The sequence below is a fragment of the Emydura macquarii genome, unplaced genomic scaffold (assembly GCF_026122565.2).
Source record: "Emydura macquarii macquarii isolate MOO-44397 ecotype Brisbane River unplaced genomic scaffold, CSIRO-AGI_Emac_v2 contig_1043, whole genome shotgun sequence".
NCBI lineage: Eukaryota > Metazoa > Chordata > Testudines > Chelidae > Emydura > Emydura macquarii.
The window spans coordinates 21,012,327-21,026,595 of record NW_027131180.1 but is presented as its reverse complement, the minus strand read 5'-3'; the positions used below and the strand labels follow the sequence as shown (position 1 = coordinate 21,026,595).

General features: G+C 43.1%; 1 long non-coding RNA gene across 2 annotated transcripts in view; it reads left to right on the top strand.

The window, feature by feature from the left end:
* LOC137151117 (uncharacterized) overlaps positions 1 to 13,700 on the top strand; it is a 57,031-nt gene extending 43,331 nt beyond the window's left edge. For both annotated transcript variants that reach the window (XR_010919185.1, XR_010919186.1), the window contains exon 3: positions 12,574 to 13,700. This is a non-coding gene — a long non-coding RNA (uncharacterized lncRNA). The remainder of the gene's footprint in view (positions 1 to 12,573) is intronic.
* The last annotated feature ends 569 nt before the right edge of the window (positions 13,701 to 14,269 follow it).

Genomic DNA, 14,269 nt, shown 5'->3' with positions numbered 1-14,269 from the left:
GGTGGAAAATTTTTATAACTGAACAATTCTCCACTGGATATGTTGACTTGACAAAACCTAACCATTTTGTGGGAATGTATCAAGTTAATCAAAAATGTTTTGTTTACCTAAGGTTAAAGTGCTTTGTTTTGACTTTTACATCATTATACAAGTCAAAATTAAGAACCTTCAATAAGATTGTTCAATATTTTTTACAGATTTTGGAAATTTTTTGTGGGAAACTTCAAAGTGTTGACTCTTTATTCTCATTCAGCATGGAAAGAAATTTCAAAATGTTGAAATTTCCCATGGAAAGAAATTCCAGGTTTTGATGAGCTCTAGTTGATATCCCTTGGCTATCACTGTGGATGAAGTCTTATTATCCATATAAATGTCCAATCCTTTTTTGAATTATAATGGTGGTGTTTAAATTGGAAGCTTTTGGGCAAGTTTTTAGTCATGTGCCACTACTTGCCCTCTATAGCACCCATGTGCCAGCACCAATATGTACTATTGGTGTCTGCAGAGTGTTTTTATTTTTCCCTTTCCCACAAGCATATTTCCAAATTGCATGCATATTTTTAAAAAAGGACATTGATGGTGAATGGTTGGTAATAGGATCTAGAATCTTCTATTTCCAGGGCATTAGTTTACATATGGTTTAGGTTAGCACTGGTGACTGAATATCATCATCATCTGATGGTAGGTCAATGACTACAGTGAGTCAAAGGCTTCAGTCCAATGCATAGTGTGCAGCTGTTCACATCCTAAAATCTATCGTCAGAACACACAGTAGTTTTGTGGGCAGTCTGAGCAGGATGGCTGGGAAATGAATGTCTAGAAAGAGACAGCTACCTGTCATTTCTAGAATTGGCCCCTACTGACCAGAGGCAGCGTAATCTGAAGAAGCTTAAACTGCTGCGGCCAGTGTTATAATTTTTCTGAGGCTGAAGCGAGGACTTCAGTTTCCAACACTGATACCTTTTCATGAGCGCTAAACTCATCTCTACTATTTGTTACCAGTAGCACCTAATATACTAGATGCAGTACAAGCACAAGTCCTTCCCCTAAGAGCACGTAATCTAAAAAGGTAAAAAAAGACAAAGATGGAGGCTGGGGGAAGGGCGCAACATACAAGTAAAGTGATCAAGGGGTGGTTGACCATGTCTTGATGATGTCCTGTCTTAGTAATGTATATTGTATGAGTTGGGTGTTGTGTAGATTTTTCTCTAGTTAATTAACCCACAACCTTGCCCCAATCAGCCAATTAGTTTCTTCAAGTTCTTATGGCAGAAGTGGATATTCAGGAAGGATTGAAGGCAGAGAGGGTAGTGGCCTTGAAAACTCACTCAGGATTGTCATTCCATGTACAGAAGTGGCCTGGAAGAAAATATGAAATAGCTGTGAGAGATATAGGGCTGCCCAGGCAAGCAGGCAGTGGCATAGCCGTGAGGAGAGGGGTGAGGCCCATAAGAGATGAGGTTCAAGCAAAGGGATCAAGGTCTTGAAGATAAGGACAAGAATCTTAACTGGATGAAATGGAGGAGAGGGGGACCAATCGAGGGACTCAGAGGTGGGGGTGACAGGGTCAGCTTGACAAGCCCCGAAGACAGGTTGGATGTGGTGTTGGCTATCGTGATAAAAATGGAGGAAGTGGAGAGGAATATAAGAGATGACCTGTACAGGCTTACTCCTGGTCCCACTGAAATAATGGCAAAACTTCCATTGATTTCAATGATTGTAGGAGCTGTGGCCCTACATTTCCTGAATCAATTGACTATCTCTGTAGCCATCAAGAAACTCCACAGTCCGATTCCAATTGTACCTCAGAACATGATTCACTACTTGCCTTATAGGTAAGCTAATTATTTCATTTTCTGAAACTCACATCTTAAATCTTAGAAATGGAGACACTGTCTCTTTTCTTCCGCTGATGTTGAATTTTGCCTTGTCTTTCAAGTTTTGTGTTTAAATTTGTAGCACATGAGTTTTTAATGTTTAAAAACGTATTTTCGTGCTGCCCTTTACAGTAAGTTCAGTTGACATTTTTGAGTAATAGTAACATATTGGTGGTGTTTCTATGATTCTAATATTAAAGTACATTGTTTGACTAGAGCTTCATCTCTTGGAGCAATTGAGATTTTCAACCTAAATTAAATGATGATCTAGCTAATTGTTACACTCCTCTAGCAGGTCCAGAAGGCAGGCAGAATGACATTAAAGGCCAAAGGATTTAATTCATAAAGCCAATTCTAGTCAAAGTGAGCAGTTAGTTGAAAATGGCTTTAGTTTCATTTTTCAGTTATTCCTTAGTAACAAAAATACATGAGGCAAATGAATCATAGAACTGTAGGACTGGAAGGGACCTTGTTGGTGGGTCTCCTCAAACCGACCCGGGTGCTGCAGCCCTTCCTCGGGCCCTGAGCCCGGAGGAGGCCACAGCGCCTTCCTGTAGGGAAAAAGTCCGCTCTCCCACAGTCTATCGCCCCGGCCCTGAGGCAAGGCGGGCGGGCAAACAGTCTATCGCCCCGGCCCTGAGGCAGGGCGGGCGGGTAGTGGTTCTGCTGTGGCAGCAGTAGGGAGGTTGAGGCACTCCCGGGGTGGCTAGGAGAAAGCGGGGAGGGAAAGGGGACGCAGGCCCACCCATCTCCACTGCGTCCCAGCCCAGGGCCCTAACAGCAGCAAAGGTGTTGCCACTGAGCTGGCGGGGCTCCTGCCACAACACACTGGCAGGGTTGCCCCAACTCAGCCAACGTCTATGGCTGCCCCTGGGCTACTTCCTCCCCGTATCCCCTGTACTTGCTTCTCCAGGGTTGCTGAGGTCCGCTGTCTGGGATAGGCCCGCCAGTCCCTCCTTGTCTCTCCTTGCCCCTTTTTCTCTTTTACACATAAATATTTATATTTTGGTTTATATTTCTCTGTTCATTGTACCAGAACATAAAGGGTGAACTCAACTCTCCTGGACCGATGAATCCAGGGATATCTCAAACTAATACAGCACTTAGAACCACTAAGCCATCTCCTTGTAATTTAGATCTTGTATAATTACATACACATTTTCCAAAACACAACACCAAGGTCACAAGCTTAAAAAAAGTATGGCTCCTTCTCCTTGTTCCACCTCCTTGTAGTAGTTGGGGAAAGATGGACTTCTGATTAAAACACATGATGAGGAATCTAAAGACTTGAGTTCCCTTCCTGGTTTGGCTACGTTCCCTTTGATTTTTGGACATGTCACTTTGGACTCATCCCTGCAAGCACATGAGCGCATTTATGTAACTTTCATTATGTGAGCAGTCCCAGCTATGTCATTGAGACTAAGCGTGTGTGACGTCCTGCACATGCTTAAATATTTGTAGGATTGTGGCCTTAATCTTTCTCTCTCTCTCTCTCTCTCTGCCAAATGAGGATAATACTTCCCTACATCATGTGTGAGTTGTGAAGCTATACTGAATAATCTTTGCAAAGTGATTTGAGGTCCTTAGATGGAAGATGCTATAGAACAGTGTTTATCAACCTTTTCGATACCAGGGACCAGCTTCCTATACTGTGTCAGGGAGATCTGGGGGACTGGTGCTGGGCCATAGACCAGTGGCTGAGAAACACTGCTACAGAAGTATGAAGTACTGCAAGCGTACGGTATGTTTACGTTTACCCAGGGCTTGAGCATCGACACTCATTGATGACCCTCAGTTTACAATTGCTGGGTTTGGACCCCAAACCTGGGCCTCCAGCATCCACGCTGCAGTATGCAGACCTGAGTCAAACCGCCATGTTCCAGGTGTCCTAGCGCCTTCTCTCTCAGTGGATACCAGGATTTGTGGTGCAGTGTGGTAGAACTTAACAGGAGGGGTGGACGCTCACAGGAAATTGTCACAGCCCACCAAGATCCCAGCATGCTCCCAGCAACCAGAGCCAGCAACATCTGAAGTCACCATTTGAAGAGCTTCCTTTGCTTGCACTTTCGCTCCTGTTTCAGCAAATGGGTGGAGAGCCCATAAAAGGCTGTGGGAAGGTCCAGCATCATTTTCTGCCCTACCAAAGGCACCTGACAGAGAAGGATGATACAGACATGGAAGTCTTATACTGGCTGCTGCTGCTCACAACCCTCAGCATAGTCACTGATGCCCCTTAGGTAGACTGGCACTTCTGGAGCCAGGGCCACAAGCACAGACTGGTGGGACCACATCATCATGTAGACCTGGGATGATCAGCAATGGCTACAGAATTTTTGCATGAAGAAAGCTATGCTTTTTGGAGCTTTGTGAGCAGCTTGTCCCAGCCCTCCAACATCAGGGGACACACAAATGAGGGTGGACATATAGGTCCCGAAGTAGGTTGCTGTAATCATCTGCTACACCAGGCTGCTATAGGTCCATTAGTAACCAGTTCAATGTCGTAAAATCAACTGCGGGTAAAGTGGTCACAGAGGTTTTGGAGGCAGTCGGGCGTGTGGTTTACTCAAAGGTGGTAGGCATAAACAATATCCCTGAAGTAACTGCTGGGTTTGAGAGAGGTGGGGTTTCCAAACTGTGCCAGGGCCATCAGTGACTCGTGAGCCCATACTTAGCTCTCCACAAAGAGTACATGAGTGCATGAAGTGCCAGGAGTACTACACCATTGTTATGCAGGCCCTTGTGGACCACAGAGACTGACTTATAGACAACAAAGTGAGCTGCACTGGAAAAGTTCCTGATGATGTCAGGGTTTGCTGACGATCGCAAGTCTACATTCATGGACCGGCTGGGACATTATAGTCACCAAATGACGCTGTTATAAATGGAATTACTGCCCCTACTGTTGTTCTGGGGGACTCCACATACCCCCTTTTGCCTTGGCTTATGAAACGCTCCTGATCGCAGAAGGCCTGACAAAAGAAGGTTTAATTATGTAAGCAAGGTCTGAGTGGCCCTCTCCTTGCTCAGTCAGCTGAAAGGGGGGGCACTTTATTTGCGTGTGCTCTGTATCTGCATAAACCCACCTAGGTGCTGGGCAGCATGATGGGAAATGGTCAGTTTTGACTGGTATTGGGTTATAAATCACTGGAGTGTTAACTGCAGGGGTAATGAAATGTTGTCTCCCTATGGTATAAACAAATGGCAGCAAAACGGTGCTTAGTCTGTTCTGAGGACAGATTCACTCTGATCTGAACAGAACTCGGGAAAGGAGGCATTTGGATGCCAGAGACTGTAAAATCAAGCAGAGAAGAAGAGAGTCATTATTCTACTGAGGCTGCACTAACCTGGACAAAAGGCTACTCTCAGGCATGGATTGACTTTTTCCTCCCATTGTTAAAAGGTAATATTAATGATTCCTTTTGGAGTCTTTGGTTTTAACAAAAGTAGGGGCATTGTTTCTGTGTCAGTAGAAGACTTTCTTGTGAATGAGAGCTGAAATCACTAACTGAGCTGGAAAACCTTGAGAGACTGCCTGGAGCTAGCAGAGGGGACTTGCTGAGGCCCAGAGGTGGTGGAGGGGCCAGTGTGGTGAGAGACAGCAGAGAGGATATGGCGAAGCCTGGAGGTGGTAAGAGCCAGCAGTGGAAAGAGTCTGCAGGCAGCAACAGAGGAGACCAGTCAAGTCTGTGCCTGGTAGCTGGCAGGAACCAGCAGAGGGGACTGGCAGAACCCCACAAGCGAGAGGTGGACAGTGCAGCTACAACAGGCAGCAGGGCAGGGGAAAACTAGAAGGGAGAGATGAAGGACACACCCGACATGCTCTGGGATGGGTTCGGCTCATGGTGTTCATGAAATCTGCCCTGTTTTCCCAAACCGCTGCTGTTACTTCCTTTTATCAAAAGGTTTACTTTCTACACTCAGACTTTGTGCCTGTGAAGGGGGAGGTATTGCCTTTTGGGGGCACTCAGGGGATAGTGTGTGATTTCCCAGGTGACTGTGTGGGTGCTCGAGCCGGTTTGGTGTCCTATCATTGACAGGAACCCCTAGATATAGAACCCGGCTTTGCTGCTGCTGGCTCTGCCTGGCAGAAGGGTTACAATTATGCCCTCAGCGGATGCAGAATGGTGGTTCAATGTGTTTGACAGACTGAAATCCTACCAGCGCTGTCTGCAGACCTGTTCGGATTCTTGTGTTGTCATTACAGTGGCTTGCTGTGATTTCACAATCTTTGGGAAGCCTTTGAATAGTAATGAATAGCTGAACCAGTACATTCAGATGAAGTGCACCTACCACTGCTGGGCCGGGATGCACCCAGACAACACATTAGCGATGCTGTATGATCCCACATTACAGACTTGCCTAGATCAACTGAAAAGGGAGAATAGTGTGTTTATGAAGGTGCTTGTACCCAGCACCTGGTCAAACTCCTCATAAAAGGGGCAGGATGATGGTGAGTTCCCAGAGGTGCAGTTCTCATCCCTGGCTTTCAGGTAGTCCTGTCTTGAGTCACTTAATCCACTACCAGCTTGGTGAATCCCCAACGCTGCCAGGCTCTTTGCTATTTCCTACTAATGTGTACATGTGGTCATTCCTGGAATCTTGCTGAAGTCCCAATCTTTGCTCACCTTGCACCGAAGATTAACCAAAATTTGGCTGTGCTCCCATAATCAGCTAGCAGCGCACTCGGCAAAGGACTTCTTCAGTTTGGTGGCCATGGCAAATGCAGGAGAAGATTCACTCTGCTTGCAGCTCAAAGGGTCAGAATAAAATGGAAGGATTAAATGCTGAGCAGCTGTAGTTGAACCAGGGGGCTGATTCACTTTCCTGAAGGCTGATTGGCCAATCTTGGAATAGAGAGGACAAAGAACACTGGCCCATGGGATTGTGGGATAGCATTGGCAGATCGTCAGGACCCAAGTCAGGGGGCCTAGACCTGAGCTGCATCCACACTGCAAAAGGATGGAGATTTGACCCAAGTACCCACCAGGCCCTGGGCTCAAACCCTCCACCCTGTGTGGTCCTGGGGTCTGAGCCTGAGCTGGACAGAACTGTGTATCAAGGAGGTTTGGCTTAAGCTTGAGTCCGAGTCTGGGTTTACACTGCAGTGTAGACAAACCCCAGAGACTTTACTCTCTCCTTTCTTACAGAACTCCTTCATTTGATAGGCCAGTTCAAAATCATTGATCTTCGTTTGCCCTCCTTATCTCCAAACTACAAAATATCATCCTCTTACCCCTCCCCTGTGCACAAAGATAGATGTTTGTTTCACTGAGGTTCTCTCTTGCCTTTGTATCTAAAGAATTCCCCATTGATTCCCATTTTCCTTAGATCATAATGAGAACTCAAAGTCAGGCTTTTCCATCTGCGGGCTGTTTCCTGCTTTTGCTCCACAGTGCCTGCTGGCACAGACAGAACCTCTGCTGCTGCAGGAGAGTGCAGCTGATGTGATACTTGATCACAGCAAGGAACAAGATTGCCTGCAGCCAGCACTTCTATATAGCAAATTTAAAGGCTTCCTGCAAACAGTCTTTCCAGCCACCCACTCTCAGGATTTTCTTAATCTATCTCATTTTATAGGGGCTTTTTTTATGACATATTAGCACATACGCCTGCCTGCTCTCTCCCTCCAGATTTGGCTTCCCACACAGTCTCTCCATTGTAGGCATATCTCTGTTGTAGGGTGAGATTTTTCAAAAACACTCAGGCTTGGCCTTGCTCTGCTCTCATTGAAATCTATGTAGAACATTCTCTGGGTAAAATGCTGGCTCTCCCAAAGTCAATGGGAATTTTGCCACTGACCTCAATGGGGCCAGAATTTCACCCTCTGACTCGAATGGGTGCAGAGTTAATTCAACTGACAGTAATTCTGAAAATCCCACCTGTAGTTTTTAGGAATGATAGGGTGAGTAGCGTTAATCCCCCTCACTGCTAAGCACTGGATAAAAGCCATACAACCATCACATGGACAGAGTTTTTCTGAAATAACAGAATGTCATGCAGATCATGATTTACTGCAGATCACTGAAAGAGGTACCAGAAACTTTTTCCACATCTTCCACTTTCTATCTGCATTTCATGACCTTTGCAAATCAGTTTGTTTGCTTGTTTGTTTTTTTTAAATCCTACACATTCTACAACCATACTTTTTATTTACTGGTTTATATCCAGGTTATCTGGAGGGAGGAAATGGTGAATTGCATTTTGTTTCGGTTGTATCAAAAGATGGTAGTTTAAACCTATAAACCAGATTTAAAATTGAAGATTCATGCAGATATTTTCCTTAGTGTAAAATTCAAGTTTTTGTTTTTAAATTGCAGTAAGAAAGTGGTTTTAATTTTGGTTACAGACTAAGCTTAAAAATCACCCAGTCTAGAGCAAAACCCATCTCTGGAGTGCACAGCCTGAGGTAAATTGATACATTCATTCCCAGTGCAGACTCCTTCTTCTACACTGATTACTAGTCTCCACGAACAGTGTTTGCAGGACAGATTATCCATTCTCCTCTTCTATAAGAGATACTGTTCAAAGAGCTTGGAACACAGCTGCCTCTTTACAGGCTTTACCTAGTTTTCAAAAGAACAAGGATCATGTGACTGAGGGATGTATGCCTCCGCAATAGAAAATCTAAATTAATCTTCATAGAAAAGGGTGAGTCTTGTTTGGATCTATCAGAAAAGGAGAGCACTTGTAGGTGAAATCTTCTTAAGACCAAAGTGAAACTTTCAAGGAATCCTGTGAAAATGCTGGGCTGCAAGACTTCCTGGGCATTGCAAACAAAAGAAATTAGCTTTCTGGATAAAAGGTTCCTGGTTTAAATTTAAAAGTTTTCAGTATGAGAGGCAGTGCACTGCCAAAAGTTTGAACTGACTAAGAATTTAACCTCCTAATCTTTCTATCTAGTTACTGCACTGCTCGCCTTCCTTTTCTTGTAGTGTTCCTCTCCTTTCTTTCCTTTCCTTTCCCATCCCAATGGGGAGCATGACACAGAATACCCATTTGCTACATCTCATTTGGAAAATAAGCGATCAACCTAAACTTTATCATTCGTTCCATAAGCAACATTTAAATGTTAGATATCAGAATTATTGTCCCCGTGTTTCTTTTTTTTTTTTGTAATTTTCATCCTATTAATTTCCAGTAAGACACTTTGGCCCAGATTCTGATCTCACTTATACCAGTGTAATCAGGAATAATTCCATTGAAATCGAAGAAGTTACACTGTTGTGAAACTGGTATTAAAGGAGAACAGAATGAGCCCAGAATGACATTGGTGCATATGCTATTGCCACTGGCTGTGTCTGGTAGAAAATAAACAAATATGTGCAGTACAGGGACACTATCGTGTGTATCAATACTGGGTGGATTACAGTAAATGTGTTTCTGCTGTTTCTTAACATGAGTCTTGTTGGTTCCTGGATCTTTCTGCTCTACACAGATCAGTAGCCTGCTACATGACCTAAATGCAATGGGAAGAAAGGCAAAACATAAAAGTCAGCTGTAGGCAGTGGGGGCACTGAAGAGGCTGTGCCTAGGGGCACGTAAGGTGTAAATCCAACCCTGCTTACAAATATACTTCTGAAGAGCAGTGGGTTTGTTTTTGCTTTGTGGTTTTTTGGTGTGGAATGACACCACATTAGATATGTTTACTGAGAGAAGATACCCCCATGCCTTCCCAACAGGGCTTGATACCCTCTCCCCTGCCATATATCCATTTAATCCTCCACACTGGTCTTTACTCCCTTCCTCGTGCCTACCAATTACCCAGCATGGCACCAAACCTGTGAAGTAACTATCATCTCCTGCAACATGCTATCTCCCTTTAATGATTTTGGTGGGAACCGAGCATGGTCACCACGTCACAGGCTATTGCCCTATTAAAAAATGCAGCCACATGCATTTGGGAGAATGAAAAGGATAGCTTGGCAGAGGCTAGCATCGTTGAGGTTCGTTTTAATAAAGTTTCATGGGGGAGAAAAGACTTATTTTTGCACAAGTCTACAAAAGGTAGAGAGCTGCCCCCTCATTATTTGATAGCTGCATTAATATTAATTAGTTCTGTTATGTGCTAGCCAGCCCATTAAGACAGCATAGTAGTGGAACTCTATTGGCTCTGTACGCTCCTCTTCGAACTGTGTAAGGAAGGTGGTGTGTTTTGGGTTTTTTAATATCTGCAGGTCTTGCAAGGTTGGAAAGGCTATTAAGCCAAAATAACCACAGACTTTCAGGGCAAGGGCTAGTGTAAATGATCTACATAATATCACAAATGTGATTAGCTTCTAGCTGTGGGAAAGTCAGCCCTTTATCCCATTGGAAAAGGGGAATTTTCCTTTGGTACCAAGCATCCTCTTCTAGCCCTCATGGTCAGCTGTATTGGACCTTAAACCTGTCACTGCTGCAAGACTGAATGGTGCCAGTCCTGGGCTAATACGCAGTGTGACTCTGAAGGATAATTCTATGTATGAAAAGAGACAATGTTTTTTGTAGCTATTGCTGTTTTTAAATGTCTGCTGTCCAGAAGGTGCTAAAAAGCCTGGAGGAGTTAGTAGTCCTGGTAGTGATGGGTTAGTGGGCAAAGTGCAGCTAAGGTGGCTAAAAGTTCATTGTAACTGCAGTTAAGGTGGGTCTGCTGTTTATCACACCTCTGCCTACATAGAGTAAGACTATTTAAGCATAACTGGGATTAAATCATATCTAGAAACATGTACATCTGTGCACCTAAATAAATAATTCAGGTCATGTATGTGTACATTTTCTGTCAAGATAACCATAGGTTTGAAAAATCTATTTCATAATATGTTTCCCACATATAACACTGTACAAGTGCATACAATGAAAAGTACACAGAAGCTGTTTTCCACAATGCTGTTTTGATTCCTTGAGCAAATCACTGGCAACAAGGCAAACAGCAGCATTTATGGTGTCAGAGGGTGGTTTAGATTAGTGTGCAAATTCCGCTGGAGTATTTTTCCATATTCTCCTTTTGCACTTCAACGGGCACTGTGCAAAAACAACTGCATGCCTATGTCACTTACACTTTGTCTTGAATGATGTGTAAAATATGCAACCCAACCCTTCTGAAAAAAATCCCCAAGATGCAAACTCACATAGCCTTGCATCAGGGAGAGAAGGGGCTATCTCTTTTTAGGGAGCCTGGCCTAATATATGATATTATGGAGTCAACCCCTTTGCAGTAGTAGTGGTCTTTTCCTTCACTGTGAAGGTTGAGAACTCCCAACTGCTTGTTTTAGTTGCTTCTTAAAGCCCAGTAGATAGATTGTGAGAGAGAACGTCCCAGTATACAACTATATTTAATATGCTTTCCATTTTCCCATGCTTAACTTGGTTAAATGAGCCAAATGAATATCTTGCTCTACCTTTTACAAATAGGACCACATATGTGTAATCACTTTGTATGAATGACCAGATGAATTTGATTGTAAAGTTTATTCTGACTTATCCCTTTTCTCTCTCTTTCCTAGTCGGGGAGAAATCTGGGTAGATTTTTAAATCTGGATTCCATGTATGGCGCTATCTCGAATGCTCTTCCTTGCACAAAACAGAGCAGAAAAACATTTTAAATGTCCTAAAATTCCTGAGGACTGCTTACAGTATCCACTACTCTCCCTTTCACTCTTTAAAAGTGCTTCCTTCTCCAGTCCATCCTCCTCATAAAGAAATTCAAGTCCCAGGGCTTTTATTCAGGCACTCCTGCTGTTTATAACACCTAGGTCATCCCATTAGGGGCTGAAAATATACCATATGACTTAGGTGACCAATCACTACGTGCAAGTACTCATACCAGAGAGTTCACAACCCATGAGATTGCATCTCTTAATTTATTAAAAGAGCAATTGTAAACAATGAATACATCAGTAATTTTTCTCCATTTTTACCACTTTAGCAATTTTTAAATTAGTACTGTGGAAATGTGAGGCTGGGGAAATTTTGTTCAGACTCTTGTTCTTCTATTAAGTGCTCATCAACAAACTGAAAATTGCTGGCCTTATCCACTGAGCTTTCAATCCAACAGAAAGGGACCTGTCCTTTTTAAATTGGAAGGAAGCAATGGCATTCTGGGAATCTAATTTTGCTATTGACTCCAGTGGCGGCAGAGTTTACACGCTGAGCATTTTTGAAAATTCGCTCCCTTTCGTTTTGACCATCAAACAAAACAGCAGAATTTCTGCCAAAGAAACACAGGATCTCTGACAATACTGTAGATTAGGAGCCCAATGTTTTTTTTCCCCCATTAGATTCAGTAGGAGTTCTGGTAATGACTCTAATGGGACCGTGATCAGCCATAAATGATCAGGAATGAGAGATTAGCTGTTGCATTACATCTATCGAATGATCAAAGATATGAGAAAAAACACATTTTAATAAGCAAGCTATCTCCTGGAAGGAATTTCAGAATACATTTAATAATTCAGCTAGTAAACTTTTACAAGACAAACAAATGAAATGCTTCACTTAAAAATATTTAACAAAGAATAGCTTTCTAATTAAATTCAAATGTTTGGGTCATAAAGGTATGGCCCATTACAGTTTTTAAGAAATACTATTTCCTGTCTTCTTCCTTTTTTAATGTTTACTAGCTTTTTTCAGACACAGAAATTTCTAACCTATTTAGGACTAGATTAAGGTATACAATATACTTCATTGGGTCTCAGTCTCTTCTTGCACCCGTTTTATACAGATGAATCTCCACTGAATTCAGTGTAGCTACTCCTGATTTACATCAGTGTAAGCGAGAGGAGAATCTGGGTCCATACAGAGAACACAGCAAGACAGATGACCTAACCCTTGTGCTAACAAGTATTGAAAACTTCATTAGTGCTGCCTGCAAGAAGAGTGGAAAGGAAAAGGTAAAGAAATGATAGGAGGGAGAGAAGAAAGTAAAGGAAACATTAAAAAAGAGAGGCTAATTTAATCACTTATGTATAGCAGGGACAGTGCCCAGAGCTGCTGGGCCGGACTGCCCCCTCCCATGGAAAACTTTTTAGAGAAATCCTGCATGGTTCATCCCACCATTTCCTACCTGCTATCATCCCTTGGGGTGGGGGAAAGGATCTGTGGACCTAGGGCCTGCCCCTCTAACTATGCAGAGCACGGAGAGTCACAAGGAAACCTGTTCCAAATCCTGAAGCTCTCAAGAAATCCACATGGAGGAGCTACCCCATTGTACTGCTCCCTATGTCCACTGCTGCCTCTTTGCTCTGCAGCTTGCTCACTTAGAAACTACGATGTTCTTGGCTGGCTCCTGACACAGTAATGTAGCCACAGTGATATGAGGGGCTAGCAGCCCCAGTATGTACGTAGGGTCTCAGTCAGGATCATACTTGGGGCAACTAGGCCATTGGCTACTGCAGCTACGTTTTTATTTTTAGTGCACTAGCTCAATCAGAACTAGCATGGGTATGTCTACCTGTATGAAATTACACCTTCCAGCTCCAGTGTAGGTATACCTTCAGCATAAGCATCTCTCACTTCCAGTATCATAGCATTACCATAAGCTGCCATAATATTTACTATTCACATGTTTTTTATGGTGACATAAACACTTGCAGAAAGGCTAGGCAGGTGGTGAGCTGTGATTGTGCGCTAATCTGCACCAAGTTACCCTATTTTTGTCTTTCTGTGCACTACCTATGACCCCCAACTCTCTCACCTGCTTGTTTGTCTCATCACCTGTTAAATGTCTTGTTTTGTAGACTGAGTTCTTTGAGACAAAGACTGTCGTTAACTGTGTTTGTACGGTACCTAGCACAATGGGTCTCCAGCTTGCTTGATGTCTCTAGCAATAAAGAGTTAATATACATTTCATCTGTAAATCGCAAAGTGATTTACAAATATGAATTAAGCCTCACAACCCACTTGTGAGGTAAATAAACATTATCTTCTCCACTTTATTGATGAGGGAACTGAGGGACAGAGATGTTAAGTGACTTGCCCAAGGTTATGTAGTAAATCAGATGAAAAACTAAGAGCTGAACAAGGAACCCCCGACTAGCATTCTTGTGCTTTAACCACTAGACCATGACTCAGTCCTATGTTTATATAGTCTTTCCTGTTGTGTCACAGACTGTTTTGGGGGCTATGGACTGCATTATGCCCATGGTCTGACCTTCTTGCCAAGGATTATCTTATTGGAATTGCATGGTCCTGAGAGAGTTTGAAAAGCCTCAGAACATACACACACTATGCTTATAAAAAAATCACACCCTTAGCATTGACTTAACCATGCTCCCATTGCAGTCCATGTGAGTTCTCCCATGGACTTCAAAAGGAAGAGTTAGGCTAACACTAATGGCTTTTGAAAATCTTACCCATAGTCACCAAAGAAAATCTTTAAATTTCTTCAGAGTCAAAGTCATCAAGTGTACATATTGGTC